The sequence below is a fragment of the Phacochoerus africanus genome, chromosome 2 (assembly GCF_016906955.1).
Source record: "Phacochoerus africanus isolate WHEZ1 chromosome 2, ROS_Pafr_v1, whole genome shotgun sequence".
In the NCBI taxonomy this organism is placed as follows: domain Eukaryota; kingdom Metazoa; phylum Chordata; class Mammalia; order Artiodactyla; family Suidae; genus Phacochoerus; species Phacochoerus africanus.
This window is the reverse complement of record NC_062545.1, coordinates 132,117,979-132,139,431: the sequence shown is the minus strand read 5'-3', so window position 1 is coordinate 132,139,431 and position 21,453 is coordinate 132,117,979. Positions and strand designations below refer to the sequence as shown.

General features: G+C 40.0%; 1 protein-coding gene across 2 annotated transcripts in view; it reads right to left on the bottom strand.

The window, feature by feature from the left end:
- Nucleotides 1-21,453, bottom strand: part of INO80 (INO80 complex ATPase subunit) — a 145,181-nt gene that overhangs the window by 122,673 nt on the left and 1,055 nt on the right. The window lies entirely within an intron of this gene.

Below are 21,453 nucleotides of genomic sequence, written 5' to 3'. Positions count from 1 at the left end.
AACCATGAGGTTGCGGGTTCGATCCCTGCCCTTGCTCAGTGGGTTGACGATCCGGCATTGCTGTGAGCTGTGGTGTAGGTTGCAGACGCGGTTTGGATCCTGCATTGCTGTGGCTCTGGTGTAGGCCGGCAGCTACAGCTCCGATTCGACCCCTAGCCTGGGAACCTCCATATGCCGCGGAAGCAGCCCAAAAGAAATAGCAAAAAGACAAAAAAAAAAAGAAAAAAAAAGGAAACATAAAGATAAATCCTCATGACCTTGGATGAGATGATGGTTTCTTTTTTTGGCCAAACTTGTGCCACAGCAATAACACTGGATCCTTAACCTGCTGAGCCACCAGGGAACTCTGAGGTAAAGGTTTCTTAGATAATATACCAATAGCAAAAGCAACAAAAGGAAAAACAGATAAATTGGACTTAAATATTTCCAAATCATACATCTCATAAGAGACTGATATCCAGATGTACTTTTTTGTTTGTTTGTTTTTGCTGTTGTTGTTGCTATTTCTTAGGCCGCTCCCGCGGCATATGGAGGTTCCCAGGATAGGCGTTGAATCGGAGCTGTAGCCACCAGCCTACGCCAGAGCCACAGCAACGCGAGATCCGAGCCGTGTCTGCAACCTACACCACAGCTCATGGCAACACCGGATCGTTAACCCACTGAGCAAGGGCAGGGACCGAACCCGCAACCTCATGGTTCCTAGTCAGATTCGTTAACCACTGCGCCACGACGGGAACTCCCAGATGTACTTTTAAAAGCTCTTAAAACACAAAACAAAAAGACAAGTAACTAATTTAAAAGTGAGCAAAGGATATGAAGATATTTCTTCCAAGGGGATATATCAATGAATGGCTAGTAAGCACATGAACAGATGGTTTACCATCATGCATCAGGGAAATACAAATCAAAGCCACAAGAAAACCACTAGAATGATTGTCATAATAAAGACAGATAATAACAAAGTGTTGACACTGGATGTAGGGAAACTAGAACCCTCATATATTGCTGGTGGGAATGTAATATGGTAAAGCCATTTTGGAAAAGTCTGGTAGTTTCTCAAAAGGTTAAACACAGTTATCAGATGACCCAGCAATTCCACTTCTAGGTATACCCAAGAAAAATGAAAATTCATGTTCACAAAATTAAAACTTAGACATGAATCTTCCTGGCAATATTCACAATAGCCAAAAAGTGCAAAAAGTGTAAATGTCTATCAACTGATGAATGGGGTAAATAAAATGTGGTATATCCATACAATGGAATATTTTTTAGCAATAGAAAGCGATGGAGTATTAACAGATGCTATAACATAAAGGCACTCTGAAAATATAAGTGAACAAGCCAGACAACAAAGGTTTCATATTGTACAACTACATTTATTTGATATACAGAAAAGGTAGGTTTCAGTAGTTCCCACTGTAATGCAGCAAAAATGAATCTGACTAGTAACCATGAGGTTCCGGGTTCAATCCCTGGCCTCACCCAGTGGGCTGGGGATCGGGCATTGCTGTGAGCTGTGGTGTGGGTCCCAGATGAGGCTCAGATCCTGAGTTGCTATGGCTGTAGCTGGCAGCTATAGCTCTAATTTGACCCCTAGCCTGGGAACCTCCCTATGCTGTAGGTGTGGCCCTAAAAAGCAAAAAAAAAAAAAAAAAAAGAGAGAGAGAGAGAAAAGGTAGGTCTCATAGAAACAAAAAATTGATGAGTGTTTGCATGAGACAGGAGTTTAGGATGGGATAGGTGGGAATGGGAGAGTAACTGCTATGTGCAAGGGTTTCTTTCTGGGCTGATGATAATGTACTAAACCAACAATGAGGTGACTGCTCCAACTCTTGTGAATATATTAAAACCAATGAATATACTAAAACCATATATACTTTAAATGGTGAATTTTATCAACTGGGGAATATATCAATAGACATGTAAAAATGGATCATTTTTGCACAGAAAAAAAGTTTAAAAGTAAAGCTAAATCATGAAAAATAACTCGCAACACTTTACAAATTTAAATCTCAAATGCAGGAGTTCCCTTGTGGCACAGAGGGTTAAGGATCCTGCACTGTCGCTGAAGTGCCTACTGTGGTGTGGATTTGATCCCTGGCCCAGAACTTCCTCATGCCATGGGTGTGGGGGAAAAAAAAGAAAAAAAAAAGTCTATAAATAACAAATGCTGGTTGGTGTTCCCACTGTGGCACAGTGGGTTAAAAATCCAACTGCAGTGGCTCAGGTTGCTGCAGAGGTGCAGGCTGAAACCCTGGCCAGTGCAGTAGGGTAAAGGATCCAGTGTTGCCACAGCTGCAGTGTAGGTTGCAGCCTCAGCTCAGACTCAATCTCTGAAACAGAAACTTCCATATGCCACAGGTGCAGCCATTAAAATTTTTTTTTTTTTTATAACAAGTGGCCACACCTGCGGCATATGGAAGTTCCCAGGCCAGGGGTCGAGCCATAGCCACTGTAGAAGCAACGCCGAGTAGTTATGCTGTGAACCACACGGGAAGTCCAAAAAAAATTTTTTTTAATTGAAATTTAAAAAAAAGTTTGAAGAGGGTGTAGAGAAAAGGAAATCCTTCTACATGGCTGGTGGGAATGCAGATTGGTTTAGTCACCATAGAAAAGAATATGGAGGTTCCCCCAAAAAAAACTAAGTTGCCATATGATCCAGCAATCCCACTCCTGTGCATATACCCAGATAAAACTATAATTTGAAAAAGATATATATATGCACCCCAATGTTCACAGCAGCATTATTTACAATAGCCAAAACATGGAAGCAACTTAAAGGTCCATCAGATGAACAGACAAAGATATGGTGTATACATATACACAAACATAGACACACGCACACAGAAAATGGAATACTACTCAGCCATAAGAGAGTGAAAAAATGCCCTCTGCAGCAATATGGATGGACCTAGAGATTAAGTCAGAAGAGAAAGAAAAATACCATATGATATATCGCTTATATGTGGAATCTAAAAAAATGAAGTTCTCTTGTGCAGCAAGTTAAGAATCTGGTGTCACTGCAGTGTCGATGGTTCGATCCTTGGCCCAGGAACTTCCATATGCCATGGGTGCAGAAAAAAAAACAAAACAAAACAAAAAAAACCCACAATGCAAATGAACACACCCGCAAAACAAAAACAGGCTCACAGATATAGAGAATAGACTTGTGGTTGCCCAGGGAGAGGGGATGTAGGGGAGGGAAGAATAGGGTTTGGGATTATCAGATGCAAACTATTATATATAGAATTGATGAAAAAACAAGAGTCCTACCATATAGCACAGGGAGCTATATTCAATATCCTGTGATAAACCATAATGAAAAAGAGGTATGTGTGTATACATACATATACATATATGTAAACTGAATCACTTTGCTGTACAGCAACATTGTAAATCAACTACGCTTCAATAAAATTTTTTTGAAAAAACTCATAGAGGGTGCTTAGAAAATTCTAACAGTCGTATAACACCTCCAGGACATAGAACCCACCGGATAATTTTCTGTTTAAAGAAATTGTTACTGATGTAGTTCCTGTCGTGGCACAGCGGGAACAAATCCAACTAGGAACCATGAGGTTGAGGGTTCAACCCCTGGCCTTGCTCAGTGGGTTAAGGATCCCACGCTGCCATGAGCTGTGATGTAGGTCACAGATGCAGCTCGGATCCTGCATTGCTGTGGCTGTGGTGGAGGCCAGCAGCTGTAGCTCCCATTCGACTCCTAGCCTGGGAACCTCCATATGCTGTGGGTACAACCCTAAAGAGCAAAAAAAAAAGAAAGAAAGAAATTGTTACTATTATTCCATTTACAGTTAAGAAACCAAAGGCTTACGCATGTTAAGTAACTTGCTCAAGGTCTTACTACTTAATGGGGAATACGGATTTGAATCCAGACAATCTGACTACTGAGTCCTCACTTTTAACATGATACTCTAAGACCAGAAATTTAGGAGTTCCCATTGTGGATCCCAATGTTAAGAACCCAACTAGTATCCATGAGGATGCAGGTTCAATCCCTAGCCTTGCTCAGTGGGTTAAGGATCCAGGGTTGCCATGAGCTGAGGTGTAGGTTCCAGACATAGCTCAGATCCACGTTTCTATGGCTGTAGTGTAGACCAGCAGCTGCAGCTCTCATTCAACCCTAGCCTGGGAACTTCCATATGCCTCAGGTGTGGCCCTTAAAAAGGGGAAAAAAAAGAAAAAAGAAGAGAAAAGATGAGAAATTTATGGGGGTCCCAATGTGGCAGAGTGAGTTAAGAATCCAACTGCAGCAGTTCAGGTGGCTGCAGTAGTACAGGTCCAATCCCTGACCTGGTGCAGTGGCTTAAAGGAACCCACATTGCCACAGTTGCAGTGTAGATCCCAGCTGAGCCTCAGATTCAATCCCTGGCTTGGGAACTTCCATATGCTGCAGGTGCTGCCATAAAAACAAACAAAAAAAGACTAGAAATTTACTATAAAAAGGGAATCATACTGCACATATACTTTCATGTCCGGATTCTTTCTTCTTCTTCGTACGTTTCTGCAATTCGTCCATGTTACTGCATACAGTTCACTCCTTTTTGTTGTTGAATCAAATTCCACTATAAGAATGAGTATAACCACAATTTATCTATTCACCTCTTGATAGATATTTGGGTTTTCATTTCTCTTTGGGCAAATCCCTAGGAATGGAACTGCTAGGTCATAGATAGCTATGTTTACCCTTATAAGAAACCACCGAACAATTTTCCAAAATGGTTCTACCATTTTACCCTCCACCAACAATGAATAAGAGTTCTAGTTGCTTCCATCTTTGTCAACAATTAGTGTTGTAGTGGTATGTCACTGTGGTTTTAATTTTGTACATCCCTGATGACGGACGAAGTGTGACCTTTCCACACGCTTAATGGCCATTTGTATAAATTCCTTTGTGAAATGTCTGTTAAAGTTACTGGACCACTTATGAAAAATTTTAGTCTGAGTTACAGAAGTCTTTAATATATCACAGACATATTTCTTTTGTCAAATATATTATTCTTCACGTATATTCTCCCATGATTCATCTACAGATTTCCCATTCAAATCCCAGAAGGGTTTTTGAAGAAAGTGGAAATACAAAGGAAATACAAAGGATGTAGAATAGTCCAAACAAGTTTGAAAAGATGACCAAAGTTGGAGTTTACACTATCTGATTTCAAGACTTACTAAAATCAAGATAGTACTGCATTGGCACAAAGCACAGAAGAGAATTCATAAAGAGACCCACACGGATATGATCACACTGTTCTTGAAAAAGGAAGTAAAACAACCTAACAGGAAAGTAAGGTTTTTCTGACAAATGGTGCTGGAACAAATGAAGATCCATACGGAGGAGGGGAGAAGGGAAAGAGAACCTTGAACCTCTACACTTCATACCATACACAAAAGTGAGAGATGAATCAGACTTAAATAGTTCAAATGATAAAGCTTTTAAAAGAAAATTAAGAGCATATCTTTGTGATCTTGGAGTAGGTAAAAATTTATTAGACACAGGAAGCACTAACCATAAAAGAAAATGCACTAACCATTTACAAAAAAAAAAACCTGTTAATCATTCTTTGCTTGGTTTCACTCTTTATCATTTTGCAAGGGTATTAAAAAATCAGTTTGTAGAGGACATTACTGCAAATTATATGCAATCAGGAGTAGTGGCCTCCTTTGCATTTCCACACCAAATAAAGGTGCAAATTCCCTCTAACACAAATGGAAGTCTGATGGGTTCCAAGGCCATCCCAAATTACTCCAGAAAATCCTCATTACACTTTCCCTTTTGCATCCCAGACTAGGATTGATTTCTAACAATGGCTCTTAAAAGTTGCTTTTGTTTTGTTTTGTTTTTTTAATTTCTCCAGTATCCAGGTAAGGTAGATACTAAATGCTTCCATAATACATGCTATGCTTGGAGTTCCCGTCCTGGCACAGCAGAAACAACTCTTGACTAGCATGCATGAGGATGCAGGTTCAATCCCTGGCCTCAATCAGTGGGTTAAGGATCTGGCGTTGCCATGAACTGTGATGTAGGTTGCAGACACAGCTCAGGTCCCATGTGGCTGTGGCTGTGGCATAGGCTCCAATTTTACCCCTAGCCTGGGAACCTCCATATGCCTCGGCTACGGCCCTAAAAAAGCAAAAAAAAAAAAAAAAAGGCAATAAAATAATCAAAAATAAAAGGGTAAAAATAATCCCAATCAAAAGAAAACACACAATTCTATGCAGTAAAATACTGACAAGTAACTTAATGAAATTTTCATTTAAATCATTTTTTTCCTAACCAATAAAAGTTTTTTTGTATCACTCCATTTAGTTGAAACAAAGTTTACTTAGTTGGAGTTCCCCTCTTGGTGCAGTGGTTAACGAATCCAACTAGGAACCATGAGGTTGAGGGTTCGCTCTCTGGTCTCACTCAGTGGGTTAAGGATGTGGCGTTGCCGTGAGCTGTGGTGCATGCAGGTCACAGACGCGGCTTGGATCTGGCGTTGCTGTGGCTCTGGCATAGGCCAGCAGCTACAGCCTGGGAACCTCCACATGCCACAGGTGCGGCCCTAGAAAAAGAAAAAGACAAAAAAAAGTTACTTAGTGACTTCTTTCCACTGCTAAACTAGTAACTCTAAACTATTAGCATATCTTTGGAGTTCCTGTTGTGGTTCAGTGGTAATGAACCCAACTAGTATCCATCAGGATGCAGGTTCAATCCCTAGCCTTGCTCAATAGGTTAGAGGACCCAGCACTGCCGTGATCTGTGATGTAGGCTAAAGAAGTGGCTTGGATTTGGCCTTACTGTGGCTGTGGTGTAGGCTGGCAGCTGCAGTTCTGATTCAACCTCTAACCCAGGAACTTCTTTGTGCTGCAGGTGTGGCCCTAAAAAGAAGGGGAAAAAAAAAAAAGCTTTCAGGAGTTCCCACTGTGGCACAATGGGATCAGCAATTTTTCCGGAGCACTGGGATGCAGGTTCGATCCCCAGCCTGGCACAGTGGTTTAAGGATCCCGAGCTGACACAGCTGTGGCGTAAGTCGCAACTACAGCTCAGATCTTATCCCTGGCCCAGGAACCCCATATGCCATGGGGCAGCCAAAAAAGGAAAAGGGAAGGAAAAAAAAAAAAGTAAGGAGAAAACAAAAAACAACAACAAAAAAAACAGCTTTCAAAGCCAGTCTCAGTTAAAAGTAAAACCTCTAATTATGATGTGATAAGAGGAGAGGACAAGGGAACTAACACTGAATAAGAACACACTAGTGTAAGGGGCTCTTCTGTCCTAGCTGCTTTATAAATTAAATGAGCTAAAAACTAGCTCATTTAATCCTCACAGTAATTTAAACCAAATCCTCATTTTAGGTAAGTTAAATAACTTGCCCAAGCCTGAACTAGAACTCAGCTGTATCATCAGTGACTCAAAAGCCCCAATTTTTTTTTCTTTTTTTCGGCTCTTTAGGACCACACTCGTGGCATGTGGAGGTTCCCAAGCTAGGGTGGAATCAGCTGTAGCCACCAGCCTATGTCATAGCCACAGCAACGCTGAATCTGAGCCACATGTGCAACCTATAACACAGCTCATGGCAATACCAGATCCCCAACTCACTGAGCAGGGCCAGGGATCAAACCTGTGTCTTCACAAATACTAGTCAGATTTGTTTCCGCTGAGCCACAACCGGAACTCCCAAAAGCTGCAAATCTTCACCATCAGACTCTGCTATGATAAAACAGCAAAAAAGACTAGGGTGACCCTACCTCCTAGCTGGTTTGCCCAAGAGAGTCCAAGTTTATGCCTGTGGTCTGAAACATAATAACTAATAGTCTCTCCTCATTTTCAAAAAAATCCATGTTTCAGGAGTTCCCGTCGTGGCGCAGTGGTTAACGAATCTGACTAGGAACCATGAGGTTGCGGGTTCAGTCCCTGCCCTTGCTCAGTGGGTTAATGATCCGGCATTGCCGTGAGCTGTGGTATAGGTTGCAGGCGCGGCTCGGATCCCGCGTTGCTGTGGCTCTGGCGTAGGCTGGTGGCTACAGCTCCGATTAGACCCCTAGCCTGGGAGACTCCATATGCCGCGGGAGCAGCCCAAGAAATGGCAAAAAGACAAAAAAAAAAAATCCATGTTTCAACAATAAATTTGTGGTCACGCTACACATGGCAAATAAGAGGTAAATCAATCATTAAGCATTCTTTAAATATTCTAGGTGAACTGAAACTTTCCATTCAGACCATCTAATATTCACTAAGAAGCTATGTACCAGACACTAAACTGGTAAGTAAGAGGAAAAAACCTTGCTCTCAAAGAGCAGAGGCTCAGAGCAAGACTTCTACTTAGAGGCCAGACAAAATCCACTTGTTCAACCAAAGGAATAGTTCTTTACTGTGAAAGCATGGGAACAATTTAGTCAGCCTAGAGTTCCCCAAAGAACAAAGTTTCAAAGACAAAATTTACACCTGCATTGTAAACATAACAAAGAACTCCTGGCTTAAAAAGGATGACTCTTCCAGAGATTTATAAAATGGCAAAGACAGGAGTTCCTATTGTGGCTCAGCAGAAACGAATCTGACTAGGAACCATGAAACGTATTTCTTTTAGGAACCATGAGGTTGCGGGTTCAATTCCTGGCCTTGCTCAGTGGGTTAAGGGTCCGGCGTTGCCATGAGCTGTGGTGTAGGTCGCAGACGCAGCTTGGCTCATGCGTTGCTATGGCTGTGGTATAGGCCAGTGGCTACAGCTCCAATTAGACCCCTAGCCTGGGAACCTCCATATGCTGTAGGTGCGGCCCTCAAAAAGATAAAAATAAAATAAAATAAAAACAAAATGGCAAAGACAAAGTATTTTAGCCTACCTCATAGGTATACTGTGAGAAATAAAAAAGTGCTTATCTGCATTTTCCCATCCCCACTTTTCATCAATGAAATTGGATTATACCAAAAAGAAATACGTTTCCAAGGACAACAACAAAATCATTTATAGCACACTTGCTTTCTTCACGGAAAGAACTATTTCAACTCCTAGAAGAGTATCTTCACCAAGACAGAGAACAATTCATATCTTATCAGAATAAAAAAAGAAATAGCTTACTAGGACAACTTCCTCCAGGGACTCCTGAGTATATACCACAGACACAGCATTTGGTCAAACAAGTTTAATCCATTTAATTAATAATTTAGGGTCTAAATATCAGTAAATCAAAAAGTGTAAAAGGGAGGAAGTGTTTCCTGAGGTAGCCAGGGGAACTTTCACATGGTAATTTTTTTTTTTTTAAGTTAATTAAGGGAGTTCCTGTTGTGGAGTAGCAGAAATGAATTTGATTAGGAACAATGAGGTTGTGGGTTCAATCCCTGGCCTCACTCAGTGGGTTAAGGATCTGGCGTTGCTGTGAAATGTGATGTAGGTTGCAGAAGCAGCTTGGATCTGGCGTTGCTGTGGCTCCAGTGTAGGCCAGTAGCTACAGCTTCAGTTCGACCTCTAGCCTGGGAACCTCCATATGCCATGGGTGCAGCCCTAAAATGACCAAAAAAAAAAAAAAAAAAAGAAAAGAAATTTAAGTTAGGTATTTCATAAGTCTTCTGGTAAAAAGCACCCAATCTGAATTAATAACAATTTATCAGGAGATCCCGTCATGGCCCAGCGGAAAGGAATCCGACTGGGAACCATGAGGTTGTGAGTTTGATCTCTGGCCTCGATCAGTGGGTTAAGGATCCAGTGTTGCCGTGAGCTGTGGTGTAGGTCACAGACAAGGCTCAGATCTGGCATTGCTGTGGCTGTAGTGTACGCTGGCAGCTGTAGCTCCAATTGGACCCCTAGCCTGGGAACCTCCATATGCCGTGTGTGTGGCCCTGGGAAAAAATAAAGCAAAAAAACCCACAAACAATTTATCAGATTTTAAATTTGAAAACATAGCTAAAGAACCCCCTTATTGGAGAATCAGTAACTTCAACAACTTTCACAGATAAATCCATGAAAATACTTATTTTTTAAAGGAACGAGATAGCTGAGAAAGATGCTCCCATAAAAGAGAAATCAAGACTGAATTCACAGCCTGAAAATCTTGAGCAATTCAGTTCATTCCTCAGCAAAGGGAAGTTAGCATTAGCTTACACTCTAGGTATTCGTGAAAAATAGAGATTCACAGAAAAAGCTGTGAAAATTTAGTTATCAGTTCCTTATATGTTAACTGTCCATTAATACAAAAGTGATGGTGAGAGGTTATAAAGAATAAAAAGAGGTTATAAAGAATAAAAAGACATCTGGAGTTCCCTTGTAGCACAGAGGAATAAGGATCAGCATTGTCACTGCAGCAGCTAGGGTCACTGCTATGGCACAGGTTCAAACCCTGGCCCAGAAACGTCCAGAGGCCAGGGGCGTGGCCGAAAAAGAGGTAAGACATTCATAAACTGCCAATGTTACAAAATTCATTTTTCTATTTAGTTTTCCTATACTAAAAGTCAGTTTTCATTTTAGGAGAGAACTAGTGTGGTGGTAACAGAGAAGTTGTACAGAATTGCATTCTCCAATGGAAGTCTGAGAAATCAAAGTTCAGGTAATTCATCACAAGGACAAACCATTTGTAAATACACATGAGTTTAATTGTATACTAAACAGATCTTGCTTTTCAATGGTCAGATATTTCAGTCACTTAGATGTATGATGATTTCATTAACACCAGATATAAATTACTCTCATCGTCTTCACCATAAAACATACACAGTTAATTTGAACAAGGCAGGTATGTTTACATCAAACTAGATGTTCAATAAACACTCTTCCCACTATTTAAGAAGCTTGGGGGGTAGGGGAACTCCATCATAAAGAATTCCAACTAGGAACCCAAATTTTTGCTTTAATAGCATTTAATTTAAATGCTACTATACCAACTCTACTGAGAGTTATGTGCCAAACATTTTATTTGCATATGAACTTTATATACACACCTATTTGATCCTTATAAGATACAGATACTATTAAAACCTCTATTTTATAGATAAAGTAAACTTCGGAGTTCCCTGGCAGTGCAGTGGGTTAAGGATCTGGCATTCTCACTGCTGTGGCGCAGGTTCAATCCCTGGCTCACGAACTTCTGCATGCTGCAGATGAGGCTAAAGAAAGAGAGAAAGAAAGAAAGCTTAAGGTCCTCCACCACGGTCACACAGCCGAAAGTGACAGAACCATGATTGGAATCCTACAAGTCTGACTCCAAAATGCCACATATTTAACTACTCCAATATTTTCTGAAGGACCTCCAGCAAGCCAGAATTTCCAAAGGCAGAAGTTCTTGTAGAGGCAGAAATGGATCTAACTAGGAACCATGAGATTGTGAGTTCAATCCCTGGCCTGGTTCAGTGGGTTAAGGATCTGGTGTTGCCATGAGCTGTGATGTAGGTCAGAGACACGAGTTGGATCCTACATTGCTGCGGCTCTGGTGTAGGCCAGCAGATGTAGCTCTGATTCGACCCCAGCGTGGGAACTTCCATATACTGGGGGTGCAGCCCTAAAAAGATGACAGAAAAAAAAAAAAAAGCAGCAGCAGCAGCTTCTAAGGCATAAAGTTATGCTAATGAAGTATTCCAAGCAGTATATTCATTTATTCAATCATTTATTTAGACCAATATAAACTCATAAACATTGATTTTATATTATGGGTTATAATCCAGTGCTGTTTTATTTTGCTGCACAGATGGTTCAATTTTGGCCCCTTTGCTCCTTTGACACACCCTCATCAATGTAGAGTTGCGGTGGTGGTAGTGGTAGTTGAAGCACTTCCTTACTTTATGGCACTACTAGATGCTCCAAACTCATCTTGTGTATTTCCTACCCCAGGCCTATAATCAACCACTTCTCTAAGGAACTCTAGTTCCTTTTACTAGATAACGGTATGAGAAAATAAGAAGTGGATACTACATGTGCTCCTGAGTTTCTTTTAACCTTCTCTGCTGATGGAGCTCAGAAATATACCTGTGTGTATATAAACCCATGTATGTACACGTCTATAAATATTCAATATGCAATCATCTGTATCTGTACTAAGTTAAACATAGGTTCATACTGATATCTCCAACTCCAACCTATCAAGGATCCTTCTAGCCCCTTCCCCTTGCTTATCTATCAATTCTCAACCTAAGAGCAAGAAGCTTGTCTCCCATTATCCATTTACTTAATTGTTCAACTGCAGTATATATATACTTCAGCATCAGAATTAACTGGTAGCCCCCAAACACACATTTTTATTAGACTACAGTGCATACATGCTGTTTCTTGTCTTAGATTCCACTCATTTCCAAGATTACATAGGTCAGCACTCCCCTCCCCCCCCCACTTTAGTAAGGTTATCTCCTACATTTGTAACTTAACTAGATTCTCTTATCACAATTTGCGTTCCTTCCTGGGAACCCCTGAAGTTTACTCTTTGTGTTATAAAGCCCTATAATGGAGTTCTCTTGCAGCACAGTGGGTTAAGGATCTGGTGGTGTCAGTGCAACGGCCTGGGTTACTGCTGAAGTGTATGTTCGATCCCTGGCCCTGGGAACAATTTGCATACATCACAGGCACGGTGTTAAAAAAAAAAAAAAAAAAAAAAAGCTGCCCTATGAGTTTGGCAAATGCATGATGTCATGCATCCAACCATTACTGTAGCCAATAGAATACAGTACACAGTTTTATCAAGTAGTATTTTAACTGAATTAAATGGTATTACAATCCTCTATGGAAGCAGCATGGCTAGGTAGAAAAAGAGGTTGAAATCAAGAGCTCTAGTTTAATGCTATTGACAAGTCACAGACAGACTTTAGGACTAGTTATCCTCTCCCGGTCTCAACAGCCTTGTTGTAAAATGAGGGGGGTTCAACTAGATGAAGATAATTTATAGTATTTATTAAACATTATGTGTCTGGAATGATGCTAGGCATTTCACATGGATTATCTCATTTATTTCTAATGGCTCTTTATAAATAAATACTACTGTGTATCATCCCTATTTAAAAGGTGGAATTAAAGACAATAACATTAACTAGCAAAAGATCACCTAGCCAGGGTGCTAGCCAGGACTCTACAGAAGGAGTTGGCATAGAATGGCCTTCACATTAAATCCAGTCCACTGCCCATTTCTGTATCCTGACAGTTAAGAATGGTTTTTGCATTTTGAAATAACTGGAAAAAGTTCCTATTTCAGGACACATGAAAATTATATGAAATTAAAATTTCAGTGACCATAAATAAAGTTTTATTGGAACACAGCCCCACCCATTCATTTACATATTAACCATGGCTACTCTCCCACTACAAGGGCAAAGCTGAGTAGCTGCTACAGAGAAGGCATGACCAGCAAAGCCTAAAATTTATTATTTGATCCTTTATAGTAAACCTTTCTGGAATTCCCATTGTGGCTCGGCATGTTGAGAACCGAACCTGTATCCATGAGGATGTGGGTTTGATCCCTGGCCTTGCTCAGTGAGTTAAGGATCTGGTGTTGCCACGAGAAAAAAAAAAAAGAAAGAAAGAAAGAAAACCTTTTCCAAATCCCGCTCTAGAGTCTAGGTTACAATTATACTCTAAGAATGATCCTAAAAAAGGCAAACTGTTACTAACATCAGAATGACATCCCGGACAAAAATATTTTAGACCCTGAACTAAAAAGTTTAATGTAAAACATCACCTCTTTGAGTTTTAATCTTAAAGAGACTAGATATCTCTATCTACTAGGATTCATTACATAAACACAAAGTTAATGTGTTACAACAATTTTCTTGACTGATATATTTTTACCTGCCTATCTAAAAAAAGATTTGAGGTAGTGTCTATTCATAAAAAAAAGGTTCTGCTTTCAATATTTTACAAACTCTAGATTAAACTGTCAAAACAAAACGGTACTTATAATTTCAGCTAACATTTGTTGAGAGCACTACGTGCCAGGTACCATTCTAGGCATTTCTAAGCATTTATTTCTCACAATTAGCCTCTACGAAGTAGATATCACTATTATTCTAATTTAACAGATGAAGAAATTGAGGCTTAAATAGCTTTCCAGAGGCCACACAATAAGAGGGAAAGCTAAAATTTGAGGTCATTTGGCTTTAGGATCCAGAATGAGTCTGGCTATGCTATAGGGACAGTGGAATACAATGCTTCTGTTAAAAAGGCAGATTAGGGCCTTTAAACATATGAGAAATCCCTACACACACACACACACACACACACACACACACACACACTTTTTACTTTAGGGCCGCACCCGTGGCAAATGGAAATTCCCAGGCTAGGGGTCAAAGCGGAGCTACAGCTGCCAGCCTACACCACAGCTATAGCAACACAGGATCCAAACCACGTCTGGCACCTACACTACAGCTCATGGCAACACTGGATCCCTGACCCACTGAGTGAGGCCCGGGATCAAACCTGCATCCTCATGGATACTATTCGGATTCGTGCCCACTGTGCCACAATGGGAACTCCCTCAATATACTTTTTAGAAAAACAGGATGTGCCAGTAAGCACATGAAAAGATGCTCAACATCACTATTAGAGAAATGCACATCGAAACTACAATGAGGTACCACTTCACAGTGGTCAGAACGGCTAGCATTAATAAGTCTACAAATAACAAATGCTAGAGAGGGTATGGAGAAAAGGGAACTCTCCTACACTGTTGGTGGGAATATAAACTGGTACAACCACTATGGAAAACAGTATGGAGGTTCCTCAGAAAACTAAGTATAGAATTACTATATGATCCAGCAATCCCACCCATGGGCATATATCCTGACGAAACTTTACTTCAAAAATTGACAGAACACTGTAAACCAGCTATATGGAAAAAATGAAAATCATTATAAAAAATATATACATGCACCCCTATGTTCATTGCAGCATTATTCACAATAGCCAAAACATGAAAACAACCTAAATGTCCATCAACAGATGAATGGATTAAGATGTGGTACAGACTAGAACAAACAATCCAAAAATTTATATGGAATAACAAAAGACCCAGAACTGCCAAAGCAATCCTGAGAAACAAAAACCAAGCAGGAGGCATAACTCTCCCAGACTTCAAGAAATACTACAAAGCCACAGTCATCAAAACAGTGTGGTACTGGTATCAAAACAGACAGACAGACCAATGGAACAGAATAGAGAACCCAGAAATAAACCCTGACACCTATGGTCAATTAATCTTTGACAAGGGAGGCAAGAACATAAAATGGGAAAAAGAAAGTCTATTCAGCAAGCACTGCTGAGAAACTCTGACAGCTGCATGCAAAGCAGCACACTGAAATTGAACACACTCTCACACCACGTACCAAAATAAACTCAAATGGCTGAAAGACTTAAATATATGACAGGACACCATCAAACTCCTAGAAGAAAACATAGGCAAAACACTCTCTGACATCAACATCATGAATATTTTCTCAGGTCAGTCTCCCAAAGCAATAGAAATAAGAGCAAAAATAAACCCATGGGACCTCATCAAACTGAAAAGCTTTTGCACAGCAAAGGAAACCAAAAAGAAAACAAAAAGACAACTTATAGAATGGGAGAAAATAGTTTCAAATGATGCAATGGACAAGAGCTTAATCTCTAGAATATATACAACTCAACAGCAAAAAAGCCAATCAACCAATGGAAAAATGGGCAGAAGACCTGAATAGACATTTCTCCAAGGAAGATATACAGATGGCCAGCAAACACATGAAACAATGCTCAACATTGCTGATTATAAGAGAAATGCAAATCAAAACTACCATGAGATATCACCTCACACCAGTCAGAATGGCCATCATTAATAAGTCCACAAGTAACAAGTGCTGGAGGGGCTATGGGTCCTGCACTGTTGGTGGGAATGTAAACTGGTACAGCCACTATGGAGAACAGTTTGGAGACACCTTAGAAATCCATACATAGACCTTCCATATGACCCCGCAATCCCACTCTTGGGCATCTATCTGGACAAAACTCTACTTAAAAGAGACACGTGCACCTGCATGTTCATTGCAGCACTATTCACAATAGCCAGGACATGGAAACAACCCAAATGTCCATCAACAGATGACTGGATTAAGAAGATGTTATATATACACAATGGAATACTACTCAGCCATAAAAAAGAATGACATAATGCCATCTGCAGCAACATGGATCGAACTAGAGACTCTCATACTGAGTGAAATGAGTCAGAAAGACAAAGACCATAGGATATCACTTATAACTGGAATCTAATATCCAGCACAAATGAACATCTCCTTAGAAAAGAAAATCATGGACTTGGAGAATAGACTTGTGGCTGCCCGACGGGAGACGGAGGGAGTGGGAGGGATCAGGAGCTTGGGGTTATCAGATACAACTTAGATTTACAAGGAGATCCTGTTGAATAGCATTGAGAACTATGTCTAGATACTCATATTGCAACAGAACAAAGGGGGGGGGGAATGTATACATGTAAGAATAACTTGATCCCCACGCTGTACAGCGGGGGGGTGGGGGGGGGGAGATGTGGTACAGAAATACAACAGAATACTACTCAGCCATAAAAAAGAACGAAATAATGCCATTTGCAGCAACACAGATATAGAGATCCTCATACTAAGTGAAGGAAGTCAGAAAGACAAATACTATGATATCACTTCTATGTGGAATCTAAAATATGGCTCAAATGAATCTATCTACAAAACACAAAAGGATTCAAAGACATAGAAAACATACTTGTGGTTGCCAAGGGGGAGGAGGGAGAGAGTGGGATGAACTGGGAGTTTGGGGCTAGCAGATGCAAACTTTTTTTTTTTTGCTTTTCAGGGTGGCACCATATGGACGTACCCAGGTTAGGGGTTGAATCTGAGCTACAGCTGCCAGTCTACACCACAGCCATAGCAATGCCAGATCCTTAACCCACCAAGTGAGGCCAGGGATCAAACCCGCAACCTTATAGTTCCTAGTCAGACTCATTGCCGCTGCACAACAACGGGAACTCCAATAGATGCAAACTACTGCATTTACAATAGATAAGCAAGGAGTTCCCGTCGTGGCGCAGTGGTTAACGAATCCGACTAGGAACCATGAGGTTGCGGGTTCGGTCCCTGCCCTTGCTCAGTGGGTTAACGATCCGGCGTTGCCGTGAGCTGCGGTGGAGGTTGCAGACGCGGCTCGGATCCCGCGTTGCTGTGGCCCTGGCATAGGCCGGTGGCTACAGCTCCGATTCAACCCCTAGCCTGGGAACCTCCACATGCCGCGGGAGCGGCCCAAGAAATAGCAACAACAACAACAACAATAACAACAACAACAAAAGACAAAAAAAACCAAAAACAATAGATAAGCAAGGAGGTCCTACACTATAGCACAGGGAACTATATTCAATCTCTTGATATAGAACATGATGGAAAATGGTAACAAAAAGAATGTATGTGTGTGTATGTATATATGTGTATATATATATGCAAACATACACACACACAAGACTGGTCACTTTGCTGTACAGTAGAAACTGGCACATCAACTATATTTTAATATTTTAATATATTAATAAATACTTTTAGTAAAAGTAAAAATATAAAAAATAAACTACTAGTAATTCATATTAGCACCTCAGGAGAAACATTTATGTTTATTTACACTTCTCTATGGCACTTGAGAGTTTGCAAAATTCTGTGTTTCTCTTTGCAGAGCCCCTTGGTATTTCCTATACACATACATACAGCTGGATTAATTCACTTGTACACTGCCCTCACCCCCCAGTTTACTACAACCCTTGAGTGTGGCAGATGCTGAACAAATTGTAGTTGGATCGAAGAACATTCACTAGGTGTTCAATAAATATTTATTTAGTGAATGAAGAGAATAGGAAAGTTTCATAAACCATTAGATTCAAGTCTCAGTAAATGGTTTGTTGACCTGAAATGAACTGGGCTGGATCACCAAAGTCTCTGGCTTTCTAACCTTTAAATTGGTTCTGGCCGGTTCTTGAGCTTTAACCACTTTCTGTGCTATTAAGTTTCACAAACTCATTATACAACTGTCAAACAGCAGTCATCTTTCAAGTTAGTTCTAATTTTCCAGATTAGTGTTCACGTTTTTTGTAATTTAATACAATTTAATCATAGTCCATCTCAGTCTCCATCACTCCATTGTGAAGTCAAATTTATCCTCACATGAAAGCCTCACTCACCACTGCCTTCACCATTTATACTGGAAATTTCCCCCCTGCTTAACTTGTTCTTTCTTGAGATATAATAATTCAATAGTCTAAGAGTGGATGTATTGTTTCCTACCAAGATAATACAGTCTATTTCTAAATTTTATTTTTCATATCTTTCTTGGGAGTGACTAACATTTTGATGGCCTTTCTGATAATATTCAGGCCACAATCTCAGGAATAAACTGACCACCTGGCCTAGCATTCTTTTTACCATATCGATGTGCACTAGCCATTTTTCTGTTCATGCACAAGGATATGAAAGATCTACATGCAGTTTTTTGTTTGGGGGGAGATTTTTTGGCCAAGCCTGAGGCATGCTGGAAGTTCTCAGGCCAGAGATGGAACCTGGATCACAGCAGCGACCCCGGCTGATACAGTGACAATGCCAGATCCTTAACCTGTTGAGCCGCCATGAAACTCCCTTAACCAGAGTTTATCCTACTTAGCAACTAACTTCTTGCCCAGAAAAGCTGTCACCTGCAAACCCAAAGAAATATTTTATTAGAAAAATGAGTAACTGGAGTTCCTATCGTGGTGCAGTGGTTAACGAATCTGACTAGGAACCATGAGGTTGCAGGTTCGATCCCTGGCCTTGCTCAGAGGGTTAAGGATCCCGTGTTGCCGTGAGCTGTGGTGTGGGTCGCAGATGCAGCTCAGATACCGCGTTGCTGTGGCTCTGGCGTAGGCTGGGGGCTACAGCTCCGATTCAACCCCTAGCCTGGGAACCTTCATATGCTGCGGGAACAGCTCAAGAAAAGGCAAAAAGACCGAAAAAAAAAAAAGAAAGAAAAATGAGTAATTTTAGTACCATTACAAAGAGGTGAACACTATGCATGAATATCCTTAGAAAATTCTACGTGCCATACATGTTGTTCTGTCCTATTAAGTTTCCCCGTCCAAATCAAAAAACTAACTGTATGTCAAAGCTTTTGAAGTTCTTCAAAGATGAAAACAAACATTCCTAAATATGCTTACAGTTAACATGTCATTTAATCTCATCAGAAGTGAAAATTATTGTACCTGTTTTATAGATAAGAAGTGAAACTCAAAAGTGTTCTGTAACTTACCCAACGCTAAGTGGGACTCAAATGCAAGTCTTTTAAAGTCTAAAACCAACATCTTTCCATTCTACTACCAAGTATCTCCTCAGCTAAATTATCACTTATCTTCTCCTAAGAAGTCCTGCTCATGTGAACATGAATTTGACTGAATAATCCTACTTCTTGTTATGGAAACCAGTGGTTTGCTGTATATGAAATAACTTAGCTATGTGTCCAGGACTCTCCAGGGCAAAGACTCTTAAACCAGGGTCCAAGAACTTGGACAGAAAAAAATTTACATCCTTATTTTCATGTAACTATAACTGAAATTAACATTTCCATTAATACTGAATGTAGGTAGCATACAAAAGCAGTATTAGCAGGACTATCACTATCTGTTATTTAATAACAAATAACATGCTAAGGATCTGGTGTTGTCAAGATCCACAGCCCAGCGAAGTGGATTAAAGATCTGGCACTGCCACAGCTGTACCTCAGGTTCAATCCTTGGCCTGGGAATTTCCATATGCTCCAGGTACAGCCAAATAATGTTAATAAACAAATTTCTCACATCATAAATAGTTTTTGTAAATGTGAACTATATTTTATACATTTAAAAAAATCACATTTTGGGAAAGGGCTCACAGGTTTCCTCAGACTACAAAGGGGTTCAGGACACATAAAAAATGAAAGAACGCTACACTAGAGACCGTCACACAAGCAATCTGTCAATCCTTGGTAGTGATTTACAAAGGCAAGTCACTGTTTACTCATTGTCCTCTAGTCTGTTAAAAACATGGATAGCATTTAGTACCAGTGATTTTTTTACATTTAATTTGTCAACTGTATTTGCTATTACTCATCTCGTACTTCTGATCTAACACGCAAGGAAATCTCTCTTACAAACTTATTAAACCCAGGCATTAAACTTCTGTGACCAATTTTTCAATCCTAAGCAAACCTACTGTGTAATTAGCAGGTGAATCCAGGGCTCCTGTAACTCAATTTCCGACTTAATGTACAGCCATGGTCCAAATGTTTGTGTCCTCCCTTCCCCCCAACTCTTATGTTGAAATCCTAACCTCCTGGGTGATAAATAGTATTAGATAGGACTGGAGCCCTCATGATTAGGATCAGTGCTCATAAAAGGTGTTTAGTAAGAATTAACAGCCACGCTCTTCTCTTCTGCACGCTACAGCCTAGCAGAAGCATAAATCCTTATGCTTAAGATGCAACTTTAAAACTTGTCATCAACTTCACTTATTTCCCTACATAAATTCGAAGTTTCTATTAACCCTATACCTTTCTGTCCACTCTAAAATTCACTGCATCCCATTGCTTGTATTTTTTCGGAACTTTTATGTTGACATGTTAACTCTTCAAGCCAGTTTTAACCTTGTGGGCAGAAAAGATGTCTGTTAGGCTTTCCATAGCCCTATGTCTTTCTTCACAAGTAACAGCAGTCAAAAACTGTTATGATACTTTCCCTTGGCAATGCTATGACAAACTTTCATTAAGTGAAATTATAATGCCATGGTTTATAGTATGTTGCTGAGACTGAATCACATTTCCACCTTAATGTACTCAGAAAGTTTTTATCGGTCATGAACCTTCTAGTCATCTTTATGCGTTTCACAGTTATTTCTTATTAAAAAACAGAGATCTTTAAAAACTGACTTGGATTCTTCTGTTACAAAATGTAGAGGGAAAGAATATAATGAACCAAAATAATAGAATTTAATCCTTAAAAAACACAAGTTCATTTTAGAATCTGGTAGGTAGGTAACTTTTACCATATATAATAATCTCGAGTTGATGTTTTATAGGAAGAGCTTGAGAATTTCAAGCATAAAACACAACTGGAATTGGAACATTTGGCAATAAAAAGGAACTAAATCCTTATACATGCTACAACATGGATGAACCTTGAATACATGGTAAAGTGAAAGAAGACAGCCACAAAAATATTTTATAATTATGTTTATGTGAAATATCCAGACTAGGCAAATTTACACAGACAGAAAAATCAGTGGTTAAAAGGGGCCAAGGGAAGGAGAGTAGAGAGTAACTGCTAAGGGGGCTTCTTTTGGGGGTGATGAATTATAGTGGTGACTGCTGCACAAGTCTATTAGTACACCAAAAATCATGGAACTGTACACTTCAAAAGGCTGAGCTTTTCAGTATGTGAATTATATCTCAATAAAGCTGTTACTTTAAAAATATATAATAAAAAGCT